The sequence below is a fragment of the Ostrinia furnacalis genome, unplaced genomic scaffold (genome assembly GCF_004193835.3).
Source record: "Ostrinia furnacalis isolate ACB-3 unplaced genomic scaffold, ASM419383v2 OfSCF2409, whole genome shotgun sequence".
Classification (NCBI taxonomy): Eukaryota; Metazoa; Arthropoda; class Insecta; order Lepidoptera; family Crambidae; genus Ostrinia; species Ostrinia furnacalis.
The window spans coordinates 370,320-383,095 of record NW_021132648.1 but is presented as its reverse complement, the minus strand read 5'-3'; the positions used below and the strand labels follow the sequence as shown (position 1 = coordinate 383,095).

General features: G+C 37.5%; 1 long non-coding RNA gene across 1 annotated transcript in view; it reads right to left on the bottom strand.

The window, feature by feature from the left end:
* The window catches only part of LOC114355458 (uncharacterized), a 68,229-nt gene extending 59,591 nt beyond the window's left edge, over positions 1-8,638 (bottom strand). Inside the window, exon 1 of the long non-coding RNA XR_003656108.1 lies at positions 8,409-8,638. This is a non-coding gene — a long non-coding RNA (uncharacterized LOC114355458). The remainder of the gene's footprint in view (positions 1-8,408) is intronic.
* Positions 8,639-12,776: the final 4,138 nt, after the last annotated feature.

Below are 12,776 nucleotides of genomic sequence, written 5' to 3'. Positions count from 1 at the left end.
ATTATATTCGGGTACTTCTCATTTACACTCAAATTTGATGGTCACACAATAATAGTTCATAAACGGTATAAGATAGAACAATAACTTTGAAATCAGATGATTAAATATCTATTTAGCTACATACAAAATAAATTTTATCGTAATAGAAGCAAAAATAATACGAAAAAATCACATGAAACCATAAAAAACGGGGTCATTTTTCGCGTTCTCATCGTGTCACACCTTCGGTTGCAATGAAACATTTGGTTACTGCATTCACAATTTTCATTCAATTTGTGTGTAGCATATACTAAAATCATCGTAATTAAATATACTTTCCACACAATAGTCAAAAAAATATCTTCTTATAATTATTTTGAATTGAGAAAGCGAAATACGTTGGTCACACGATTTTAGGTACCTAAAATTTTGAGTAATAATACAAGATTGCCGTTAAACCGAACACCAACAACCAATCACAGCGTTCTATTCGGTTAACGTCAGTCGCGCTTCGACCATTGGGGAGGTGAGATAGGTCGATCGTCGCTCCGCGAAAAAAATACCTAAAAAGTGTTACAGTAATGCTAAAGATATCACTTAGATATTTTATATGTAGGTTGAATGACTTAACCATTTTCTTTTTACTATAATAAGACTGACAACATTAAAAGACACTAGTTGAAAGTTTAAAACATTAATATTATCTGACGCCATTTGCTTTCTGTTTTCTCTAACATAGAAAATAAAATTATAATACACATATGCATGAAATACTACTTATTATCCTTTTCTTACAAGCGGAGTATCGATAGAAGCAATTTTATAAGTTAAAATTAATCAAATCGTTAAAAAAATCACAAAAAGTGTCATATGTCGATTCTAAATTTGTCCCTATTTTATTAAAAAAAGGATTTCTGTGAGGGCGCGTGAATTATAAACCACAAACATATATATATTTTCACATAAGACTAATACTCCCAGCTCATTTTCATTCTTGAAACAAAAAAATATGATACTTACCTTATGATAAATTATTTTAAATAAAGACATTAAAACAACTCCTCACAACACCATTGCACTGCAATACTCTAAACGAAAAATAATCAAATCGAACAATAAAATGCGATAAGTTTTTTCGAATACTTTCAAACAAACAAAATAAAACGTTCAGCCTTAGAATAAAACGTAACTTTGGCATTGTAATTCTGAAAGCTGTTTCAAAGCTGTACTAACATCTAATAAAATGCTTTTTACATTAGAATATGCTGTCTAACAACTTTACTAATGTCTGTCTTCAATAACATTATAAGCGCTGGTTAGCAGCACTAATAATATTTAATAATGCTCAAAGCCGTATTATTTGGGGCCCAAATTGCGCTTATAAGACACTTATAGACTTTTATACGGCTGATATAGTGCTACATATGCTGCTCATATACTGCTCTGCACGTAGGTTCATGCTGTTGTACGCTTCTTATAATTGTGTTTTGTGTTACTTGGGATACAATTCAAAATACACTAGGGAAATGCGATATTTCGCTGTGTTTTCGACTGAATACCAACACCAGTGTGGTTGCCATGAGTTTACGTTAGGTGCGCTCGCTAGCGAGTATACGTCAAAATAATCTATGAAGATTTTATTTCTTAAAAGTAGCCGCTAGGGGCGCTGCACAATACGTCAAATAATTAATGTCATTTTTTTACGCAGTCGCTAGCGAGCACACCTAACGAAAACTCATGGTAAGCACACTGAATGGCTATTTTAATTTTTAAATAAGCATAGCAACTTGTTTAATAACCGCGACTAAACTAAGGCATGTGAGCTAGTCTACTGATAAGAGATTACCTTTCGAGTTTCAAGAGCAGTGCAAGGTCGCGGTACGGTCAGCAAAAAATGCAACAAAAAATATAATAAAAGGATAAAACATCCAGTCATTGTATTGCAAATGAGACAACAATAGATTGGACTGAATTTGAATTATTGAGTTGTAATAGATTGGACCCATTTTTAATGAACATTTACGAAAATAATGTAATATGAAATAGATTGGTTCTTTGAGCATTTTCAATGAACAGACGATAATAAAGACTTATGACATCGTAATAGGTGCTATGTTACAACAAAAATTGTATAGTCTATGTGCTGTTGACTAAATATAATATTAATAATTTTTTTGGCAAAAACGCAAAATACGGTCGGCGATTTTGTATACGGGCAAGTCAACGATTAAAATAATTTCTTCTGTTTAACAGCCTTCAAAAAACCGACTGGAAAATAAAATGAATTTTCTCGTTTCCGCGCCTTTTTTGCTGACTTTACCACAGGTGACAACTACCAATCCGTTCTCTTAGCGTGATTGGCTGCACATTCAAGTAAATTAACGGCGGTGACAATACAAATGACCATATTTACCTTGGACAATAACTACATAATGACTTTATAGTTACTTTCAAGCACCCTAAGGCTGGGTTGCACCATCTTACTTTAACTTTGACAAAGGTCAAAAATCTGTCAAACTCCATGCAAAAAACACCGGTTATCGTTATAGTTACGGTCAAAGTTAGATGGTGCAACTCACCCTAAGTTTTCGTTTTGTTAAGCACTGAATAATCAGTCTTAACTTGTATGCAGCTATCAAATTCATATGCGTGATGAAGAGACAGAGTGTTTATTTGGTGGATGGAAAAGGAGCAATGAATATTAAGTTTTTTTTAAACCGCCTCTGTAGTCTAGTGGTAAGACCACCTGCTTCAGACGCAGGTCCCGGGTTCGATTCCCAGTAGGGGCAGATTTTTCTGTTCGGTTTGGTTGGCGGTAGGGCTTGTCCTAAGTCCGCCTGGCTAGCTATCACCATCTTACCTAAGTCTGTCGCCATAACAACAATGTTAACAGCATTGTTGTGTTCCGGCAGTTAGAGGTAAGATAGCCAGTTCCTCCGTATTTGAGGATTCCGTGTGAAACTCGCTTCCACCTTCGGCCTGATCATCACTTACCATTAGGTGAGATACATGCCAAGAGCTTCCTCGTTGTGGATAAAAAAAAATGTAGAATATTAATACAATTGAAGCGACAACAGCCCATATCAATGTCTGCTGACTAGCCGACTCGAAATCCGAGGTACGTTGCACTGGTTCGACTTCGAACTCCTCGTTGTTTTATTATGGTGATGAACTCGCTCCCATCACAAACATTTCATCATCATTTCAGCCACAGGACGTCCACTGCTGAACATAGGCCTCCCCCAATGACTTCCACATCGCACGGTTTGGTAGCGGCCTGCATCCAGCGCCTTCCTGCTACCTTTATCAGGTACCTTTATCACAAACATTTAGAGGGGGACTATTTAGGCATTTGTTCAATACAAATTTGCTGAAAAAATTGCTGATATTAAAAACACGAAGTTAACTCTGTCAGTTATTCTTTTCACGCTTAAACCTGAAACTATTTACATAAAATTTAGTAAACTTAGCCAAAAGCTCAGTAAGAGAAAAATCCGCGCACATGTTATCCACAAAACCCAATTAATTACCACTATAACGTTAAACACCGAAGGTTTCATTTCAACTTTTGAAACACCTAGGTCGCCTAGATCTCACAACCCTAAAATGGTCATAGCACTTATCGAGTTGCCCAAGTCAGCCACTTGGCATACCGTGTCAAGGCGAGACGTTTGGTTTTTTGCACATCGTGAAATTCGTAACTGAAACTGTTACACAATTGTCCGATTCAGGTTTTCAGTTCTATTCAGTGTTTACAATAATTAATGCCACGATTTTATACGATTTATAGACACGATAGCCGAACGGTGAATGGGTCGGACTGGCCGACTCTAGATCCGAGGAACGCGGGTTCGAATCCCACCGCCGCTCGACTATTGTGGTGAGCCCACTCGTAACACAAGCTTATTTAGCTTACCACGAGGGGCTAACGGGACTATTAGTAAATTGTGCTATACAAATTGCTTTTAAAAAAATGTAAATATAGACGTGTATATTTTAAGTATTCGGTTCCCATTTCGCATGCGAAACAATAGGCTAGTTTCCTAAAAAAAATTTTTTTAGTCTGTCATGTTTAATATCAAAAAATATTGGACACATATATTTTTATTTGTCAATCTAACAAATAATTACATAGTTATGGTGCGTTGAAGTTCCGCACGACGTCACAACGTGCGGCACTTTTATGCACGCATTGACGTCACGGGCCTCTTCTTATGAACTTTGGCGCACTTTATCTCTTTAAATTTCATTAGTTTAAAAAAGAGAAAAATACGTGTAGAGTATTTTTTGATAAGTTAACTGACGGACTAATTAAAACTCTTGGTTTTTGACCCAGGAAACATCCCTATTACCTACAACTATTAGAAATTCTGATTCGTGAAGATACTATGCGAATTGGATTTCAAATGCCTTTAAAAGTTTAAAATAAATAACCACTCTTTCGTTTTTTTATCTTACTTCACATTAGACCAGTCAATGTTGATGAGTCCGTCTTTATTAAGTTTTTTAGCCAAAAGGTATGTACGTAACAGTTCGGTACACTCACACAGTCAGCTTTGTTATTTAGAAGCAAACTGCATTGAAGGTTTTCAAATACGAAATGTCAGTGTGTTAAACTTATAATCACCAGACCCGTCGATATTTAAGCAATAATTTAAAAAACGTTACATGATTATTCTTCTAGGTATAATAACATAATCAATACCTTTACTAAACGGTTAAAGAATTTCGATACAGTCGATCGGACCGCAAAACCGATCTCACTTATCCAATTTTAATCTCTAAAGCTACAACGAACGGGTCATTTTAATAGTGCCTTGATTATTTCGAGGAAGTGACAGACGATATGATTTGCAAGTAATTAGATATTTACGTAACTGTAAATTGTAGGGTTGCCACTGTTGCTAGGCGGACGATAAAATGAGCTCCAATCCCGATTATAATTATTTCTTGAACGTTATGGCATGGCTATTTAAATCAAATAAGACAGTGTGCTTCTTCCTGATTTAATTAACAATAAGTGTATTCTTTGACTTTTTTTAGTCCTTCGGGTTGTTTTCCAAATCCTCTTTTGGATGAGATTCCGTAAGATTCAGGCCGCATCTAATCGGCTAATCTGGAAATCATTGAGGAAGGTCGATGTTCAGCAGTGGACGTTCTGTGGCTGAAATGGTGACAAAGATGATAAAGAACTTCTAAGTATAGATGATAAGTAACTGTTAATTGAGAATCTTTCCGATTTTTCAGATTTCAGTGACAACCCTAACCGTAACCAAATAGTTACGGGTTAGATAACTTTGGATTGTGGAAAGGTACCGATTAGCGAACGTCAAGGTATTGTTATAATTGCGTTTCAACACGATAACTTTGTTTAATAATAATTCTCTAATCGCCCGATTAATCTGATAGACATTTCTTTTTTACTTTTGGTAATGGTTGAGTTCAGTGAAGCTTGTTTTTATTATAGGTTGACTTATTAAGTTCCATTTACAGTTCGCAAACAAAAAATAAAATAGAAACGTAAAATTAGTATTTGGTGGTAATAGTCTGAAATAACTGTACAGATTATAAAAAAAATATATAGAAAGAAAAAAAAACGATTCTTCTCATTTAGTTTCTAAAAATTTTAAAATCCAGGAACCATAGAAGCTTCGAAAATACATCTCTTATTAGTAAACCAAGTAAATACATATACTTCATTGTAGAAGTTGTACATGTTTTTAAATAAATCCAGATTTTCACAATATTTACTGAGAAAGCAGACGAAAGTCAAAGGGTGACCTTAACCTCAAAATAAACCTTATTGCCAAGAAACAGGTCATCGAATTGTTTTCCCACGTTTACTTGGCATTGTTTGACAGTTCTCGTCGACACCTTATTTTATTCTTCGACTTAATTTTCAACACAACAAAGAATGAATACAGTAGTGTCCCTTGTGGAGGAAAAGCGATTCCGTAGGTTGGAAGAATTGGGATTTTTGACAAGGTGGTGGGTTATGTTTAAAAAAGCACAATATAGGCTGGTTTTAGTGTCACGCGGACCGTCCGGTGCGGACCCGCTCCGCACGGCCGTTCTGTAGGTATGAGATTCTGGGGAGCGTTTTAGAGTAATGCGGTCCGGAGGAACCGCTCGCTCCCTAGCAGTTCATACAGATCGGCTGTGCGGAGCCGCACTGACAGTCCGCGTGACACTAAAACCAGCCATACTGTGGTTTATTAAGCTTCAGCCAAACCAGCGCGTGCGTGAATGTTGATGTGAACTCATCACTCTCATCGCGCCATTGGCTGATGAAGGAAGGATCCACATTGTTATTATGAAACCTATTTGTGTACTCTTCAATCCTTCAATGATAACAATGTAAAATATAGCTTTAGCCTAGGCGCAGAGCATCGACTTTTAGTCGGCCGATATAGTTGGGCCCAATTCTGATTTGTATGAAGAATCGGCCGATACCAAATCGATGTAATGTGCGCACTTTCATACATCTCCATACTGATTAAAAGCCCGACCTAACTATCGGCCAACTAAAAGTTGGTGGTCTGCGCCCAGGTTTATCCATCCATCTCCCTAAAAAGACTGCATTCTACCGGTTTGTTTGCGAGTAGCGATGCGCGATCTTTTCCGAATATGTTTGTAGGTACTTTATTGATTTCCTGGCGGATTTACCAACTTGGCATTCGTAAGGAGGGCGCCAAGATTAACGTTTTGTTTAATCCAATTAACCTCTCACATGTTCGTACGTGTGGGTATTAATAAACACGCTAGAATTAACTTCTGTGTACAAATAACAGGTTTCCTTTCGTATGAAAGAAGTATCTGGACTTCTGGAGTCAAAAATGACCCTTACCATCTTGATATCAATAGAATTAGTTGACACAGCCAATCAATTGACATTGTGAGCTGTTAAAACGCTTTTGCCCCATAAATGTATTAATTACTAATTGAATTTTCTGGGCTTTAACCTTTCTACTATGGAGCTGTTGGTTAACTACAAATATGGTGACGTGAGGTAACTAAATACCTACCTACCTAAGAATTAGAATCTGTGATCTGTTTTTGTTTTGTTCTACCTATTTTCTAAGGCTGGATTGCACCATCTTACTTTAACTGAGACAAACGTCAAATATCTGTCAAACTCCATACAAAAAACACCGGTTATCGTCATAGTTACCTACAGTCAAATTTGGGTGGTGCAACTCAGCCTAAGATTTCTAAATTGTTAATTATTAATATACCTACTTATTTGGTAAATTAATGTACGGTAAATATTGCATACATGCAACATGTCTTCAAATAAAAATTTAAATAATAATTTCAAATGTGATCTTAGTGTGTGCAAGGTCGTTGGAGTTTTAGTGGTAAACGGACGTAAGACCGGATTCGAACTTGTGTAATGTAACGTGAATATTTCATGTAGTTAAACCCAAATAGTTAAGACTGTTTAATTTTGTTTTGACGCAGAGTTACCTAAATGCACGTAAAGACGAATTTCTTGTTGCATTACTATGGTAGGTAAATATAATACCTACTTACCTATGATTGTGAATTACTACAGGTGATGTTTTTATTTTTTAATGTAGCCTGAGGTGTAGGGAAATTTCGTTTGTAATTCCCCTTTGTAATAAGGCAAGTAGGTACCTATTTACCTAGATAAATTCTCACAGAATCATCGATGGAATTGTTTGATATCGTGGGATAGCAATATTAATATTTCATACCCACTTTTAAGTTAATGATTTCTTATTAGACATGCATTATGCCGTGTGGCACGCAACTTCTAAGTAGGTATCCATTCAAGTCCTAGGTAGGTGCCTATATTACTGAGAACCAGCCTACACACCTAGTGTTGCTTTGTAAGTAGGTAACCTGGCTACCTACCTTTTAAACTTCAGCTGATTGAGATTTGAGAGAAGCAAACAAAGCATTTTGTGAAAGTGGACAGGTGTTTTCAACAAAACACATTAGAACTGCACGATTGTGTGAGCGAACAGCATCAACACGTCAGTTTGTTGTACAGAGCACATCTCTTCCGTGGTTTACAGTGAAATTTTGTTGTAATCAAAATTTCGTTTCTAAACTTGCTAACCGCAGTAGGCATTTCTGACAAGCTACCAACTGAATAGCAAAATAAAACAGAAACGAAGATAATGAGCGAAAAAACTGGCTCCGCTCGGATGCAAAGCAGAAAGCCGACCATTTCTAAGAGCAGCTCGTCGTTTCTAATCATTCTGTCCGCAACTCCGCATCAAAATCGGCCAGGTTTCATTCGAAATACGACCTAGATCGTCGTTTTCCACAAAATATCCGATGTGGCCAATCATTCGGATCGCAAACAGGTTTTTTTTCTGCGAATACCTCTATAGACATCTAAGAACCGGCATGGCAAAGCATGGAAAGTACAGTTAAAATAACTTTAGATAGGTACTCACGCAACGAGGTTCGGCTTACGGAGATGGTTAGAAAGATTGTTTTCTTTGGACACTTTGACACACAGTTTGTTCAGTTCACTGTAAGGGGAGCACTGTAGAGTTTTTGTTCACAGGTGTGTGGTATTTGTGTATGTTCACGGGTCAGTTCTAAATGCGGTAGACGGTCGGGCGCGCGAAGCGACGTAACCTCACAAACACTCGGTACAACGCCGCGCGGCGGACTGGCCGGCCGGCCGGAGAGGAGATACGATACGAAACGTCATTGCGCGATCTCCCGCGCGCCCCGTTCGGTTATCCCACCTGTACATTTCAAAAATTTATAAATACTAACAAGTACATACACATTTTAGGCCCGGACAAAGGTACCTACCTACTTTATTAGGTTTATTTTATTTATTAGGAGGGTTCCTTCTGACGCAATCAGGTAAAAACTAGATACTGTTTAACAATTAACATGTGCAGCTATATTTATATTTTATACCTGTTAGGGGGTAGGTAAACCATCCAAATACCAAAGGATTGAAAACCATCACAATTTTTCATAGAATAGTTTTGTGCTAAAGCCTAAAATTGTTCAATCTACTTACTAAATTGCGGATATCTACTTATAGGAAGAATTAGGTAGTACTTAATTATATTGTGCAAGACTTTGACTATAAAATGGTAATTTCGGCATGTAGGAAGAAGGGAAGATGAATAATATGAAATAAATTTTATTTAAATAATTTCATAACGTGCTATTCTTAGTAGTAGGTACTTAAATATTACACAACTGCAACTTTTACTGCCTTTAATAAATTATTAAAATCAAGTAAGGTAGTTTACAAAAAAGCGACCTCATGCATTATCATATCAATCATCTAACCAAGTAGGTAGGTACCATAACGAATTAATTCTCTAAGGAAAAGTTAAAATTATTTTTGCTTCCTTCCAAGATGTTTCCATAGTAAAAGTGGTTATGTTGATCAACTGCAGCAGCTGATTAATATGTGATTTAGCCTGAGGGCGCTTATACGACGTTGGTACCTTCCACCACATCATCGATTAAACAAGGAATTATTGGTTAATCAAGCCTCAAGGCCGGGATAAGTCCCATTATCAATTAATCAAGGAATTAATTGATTGCATACTAATGGAGATTGCATAATAATACTCTACCCCCATAAACATAAGACCTGAATTTAATAAGTTTTACGTAAGTTTAACAAATTCGCTTTTTCAAGACCTTAATATAAATTGCACTTTGTTACTTTGGTTTTCCATTGATTAAAAATTTAAATTGTTAAGTCTTGTCCGTAAGATTTTATTGAACCTGGAGAAGTAATGGCCTACTGATGGTCTAAAATTTACCTTATAGTAAATTGTTAAGGTTCAAATTGAAATATATTGACAACATCCTCGAGCTCAAAGATTAGGAAGTACCTACAAAATAACAATAATCCTATTCCGAACGTGGCGCTTGCCGGCAGCCGGGGGCGCGGACTTTTTACGGCGTGTCTCGAAACAAAACAGTGGCTATGGCCTATGCCTAATCACGGAAGAGAAGTTAATAAAAATGCCACACTTAATTTAAATAAACCTACGATTACCTATATTATTTGACTAAGGCTGGGTTGCACCATCTTTTATAAATCTGCCAAACTCCATATAAAAAACACCGGTTTTCGTTTTAAAGTTACGGTCAAAGGTGGTGCAACTCAGAAATGATTCAGCCTGATTTCTTATTGGACCTCCTTGAAAAAGCTTTGATAAATAATTCAGAATTTTTATCAAAAGTGAGACAGAACTGATTTTTTTTTAATGCAAAACAAGGCAGGTACCTATTTGACCACAATCGCACCTTCACCTGCTTGGGATGCAGTCTAAGATGGTTACATAATAATATTTTATCTGCCCTGTAAGTGCCTATTCACTCTCGCCTTGAAAAGGCCCGGATTATAGTTTTCGGAAACGTATGGACATAATATTGTAGGTACCAACATACGAAGTAGGTAGGCCTACTCGTACTAAGTAGATAACCCTGCAGTTTTCAATTCCCTCACATAATAGGTTTCGTACCTAACTTACAGTAGGTAGGTAGCTAGGTATATACATATATTAATTTGCTCTATAACTGCCTTCTTTTAATTAGATGGCCCGCCTGAGAAGCAAACCTACAGTCTTATTTTGTGCTTGCAGCTTCTGCACACAAACTACACATCCAATTACCAGTTACCACAAAAGCGTTAATGGAGCGCGGCAAAATAGTAAACAAACACTGCTTGCTTAAACAAATTCACTATAGTTATACTTCAACAACAATTCGGAATCAAACCCGGATCCTACCGGCCCACGGGTCACGACTGGCGTGACGAACGACGTCCTTTGATCCGTTGATTGTAGGCCCAACTGTCAACTGATCAACAAGTAGGTACTTAGGTAGGAGACTTGCTAACAATAGGTCACAGAGCCCTTGGCATAATGCGCCATTTAAGTAATAGACATGAAAGTGAATTTTCACTGTCATTTTGCCGGAATCCTCATGGCGAAGTCACACTATGCGGGAAATTGATCGAAAAATATAGTGTAAACACGCACTTCTGTTAGTTTCACCAGGCCTGTTCATCTCCGCGAGTTTACATCGAAAACAAAACACGCACGATGGCCCACCTACAGGATAATATTCGACAAGGCCTCACATACGAGCGAACATTGACTCACGCACGCGTATTCTTGTTTAATATTATTCATGATAATTCATGCTAAATCATGGTATTTCCTCCGCCATTTTCCGCAGTTTGGCACCTCACGTCACATCATTTTACCGAAGTCAGCCCTATAGCTTCGGCGCAGTGCCGATCACTGACGTTTGTCAACAAAATGGTGCTTGACTCTTGAGACAGGCTAAATTACACCATATTGTTAATGACATTGAGCATACATTTTTCTAAATACCTTCGCGAAGTATAACTTCTGTACGTAGTACTTATTATTATTCTGTGGTTTCACTGTGAGTGTCTTATACTTCGGTGTGCGTGCTCGCGCTTTTATTGGATCAATTTCTCGCATAGTGTAACTGCGCCGTTTCAGGACGGACTCATTTTTTTATCCACGACGAGGAAGCTCTTGCCTGTATCTCACCTGAATGATGGAAAGTGATGATCAGGCCGAAGGTGGAAGCTAGCTACCTTCATCCGAAATTCTCAACCACAGAGGAATTGGCTATCTTACTTTCAACTGCTGGAAAATAGCAATGCTGTTGTGGCGACACCGACGATACGCCACTACAAACTGTGTACCAACAGATGGCGCTGTCACTACTACACTATGGCACACTCCGTCGCTCATACAAACCTGCATCGCGGTGACGGAGTTTTATATCCTGCCAATTATTATAGACAAACCAAGATGATGTAAATTGGACCTTGGTCCCCGAGCATAACACCCGCTCGGAAGGAAGCACTAACATCTAGCTTCCTTATTGTGGTTGAGCATCATATCCCACACTGTTAACATTGTTGCTATGGCGCAAACTTAGGTAAGACGGTGGTAGCTAGCCAGGTGGACTTAGAACATGCCGAACCGAACAGAAAAATCTGCCACCTTCTTCAGAGTAGAGAAGTAAGTACGGTACGAGTAGAGAAGTACGTTCTTCAGAGTACCTACTCGTAGAGTAGACTACAGAAGCGGTAACAAAGTACAAAATGTAATTAAGTACGAATTCAAACTCCCAGCATTGCTTTATGGATTTATTTAAGGAACACGCTTAACCCATCCAACGACGGATATATTCGAATCAAACTATTCAGGTTATCTAAACATTCCAATGTTAAATCCTAATAAATGAATTATATTACTTACGTGCGCGGGAGTGGATGCTAATGCCTAGATCACCTTGCGAGGAGATTGGTCTCCGCTATACTGTCACTTATTTAAATCAAAACATGTTAATATATTTTTGTTTGTATCTTAAGTCTTAACTAATTTTAGATTTCGCTCATTTTCGTAAACTGTCTTCTCCTGAGTTCTAATGAAGAGATCGCTTCCTAGCGATAAGACAGTCCTAAATTGTTCCATTACAATTTTATAGGTACCTACCTATTTCTTTTCAGTCAATTTTGTATGGTGTGCAATATAGTCTACCACCTATGTTATTTAGGTGTTAATTGTGGCACATCTGCTATGCTTGAGCTTGACTCAAGTCTTGAGCTCAGTGCCGGATTAACCCTTAAGAAAATTAATAACTGCTTAGGGCATCACGTCTAGGGGAGCACTAAAAACAGCACCAAACAAACTACAAAAATGCTAAGAGTATCTTTCAAGTAGTCTTAATCCGGCAACAAACGGAGCTGCCGTTTCATAAAACCATCCCAAATTCCAGGACATACG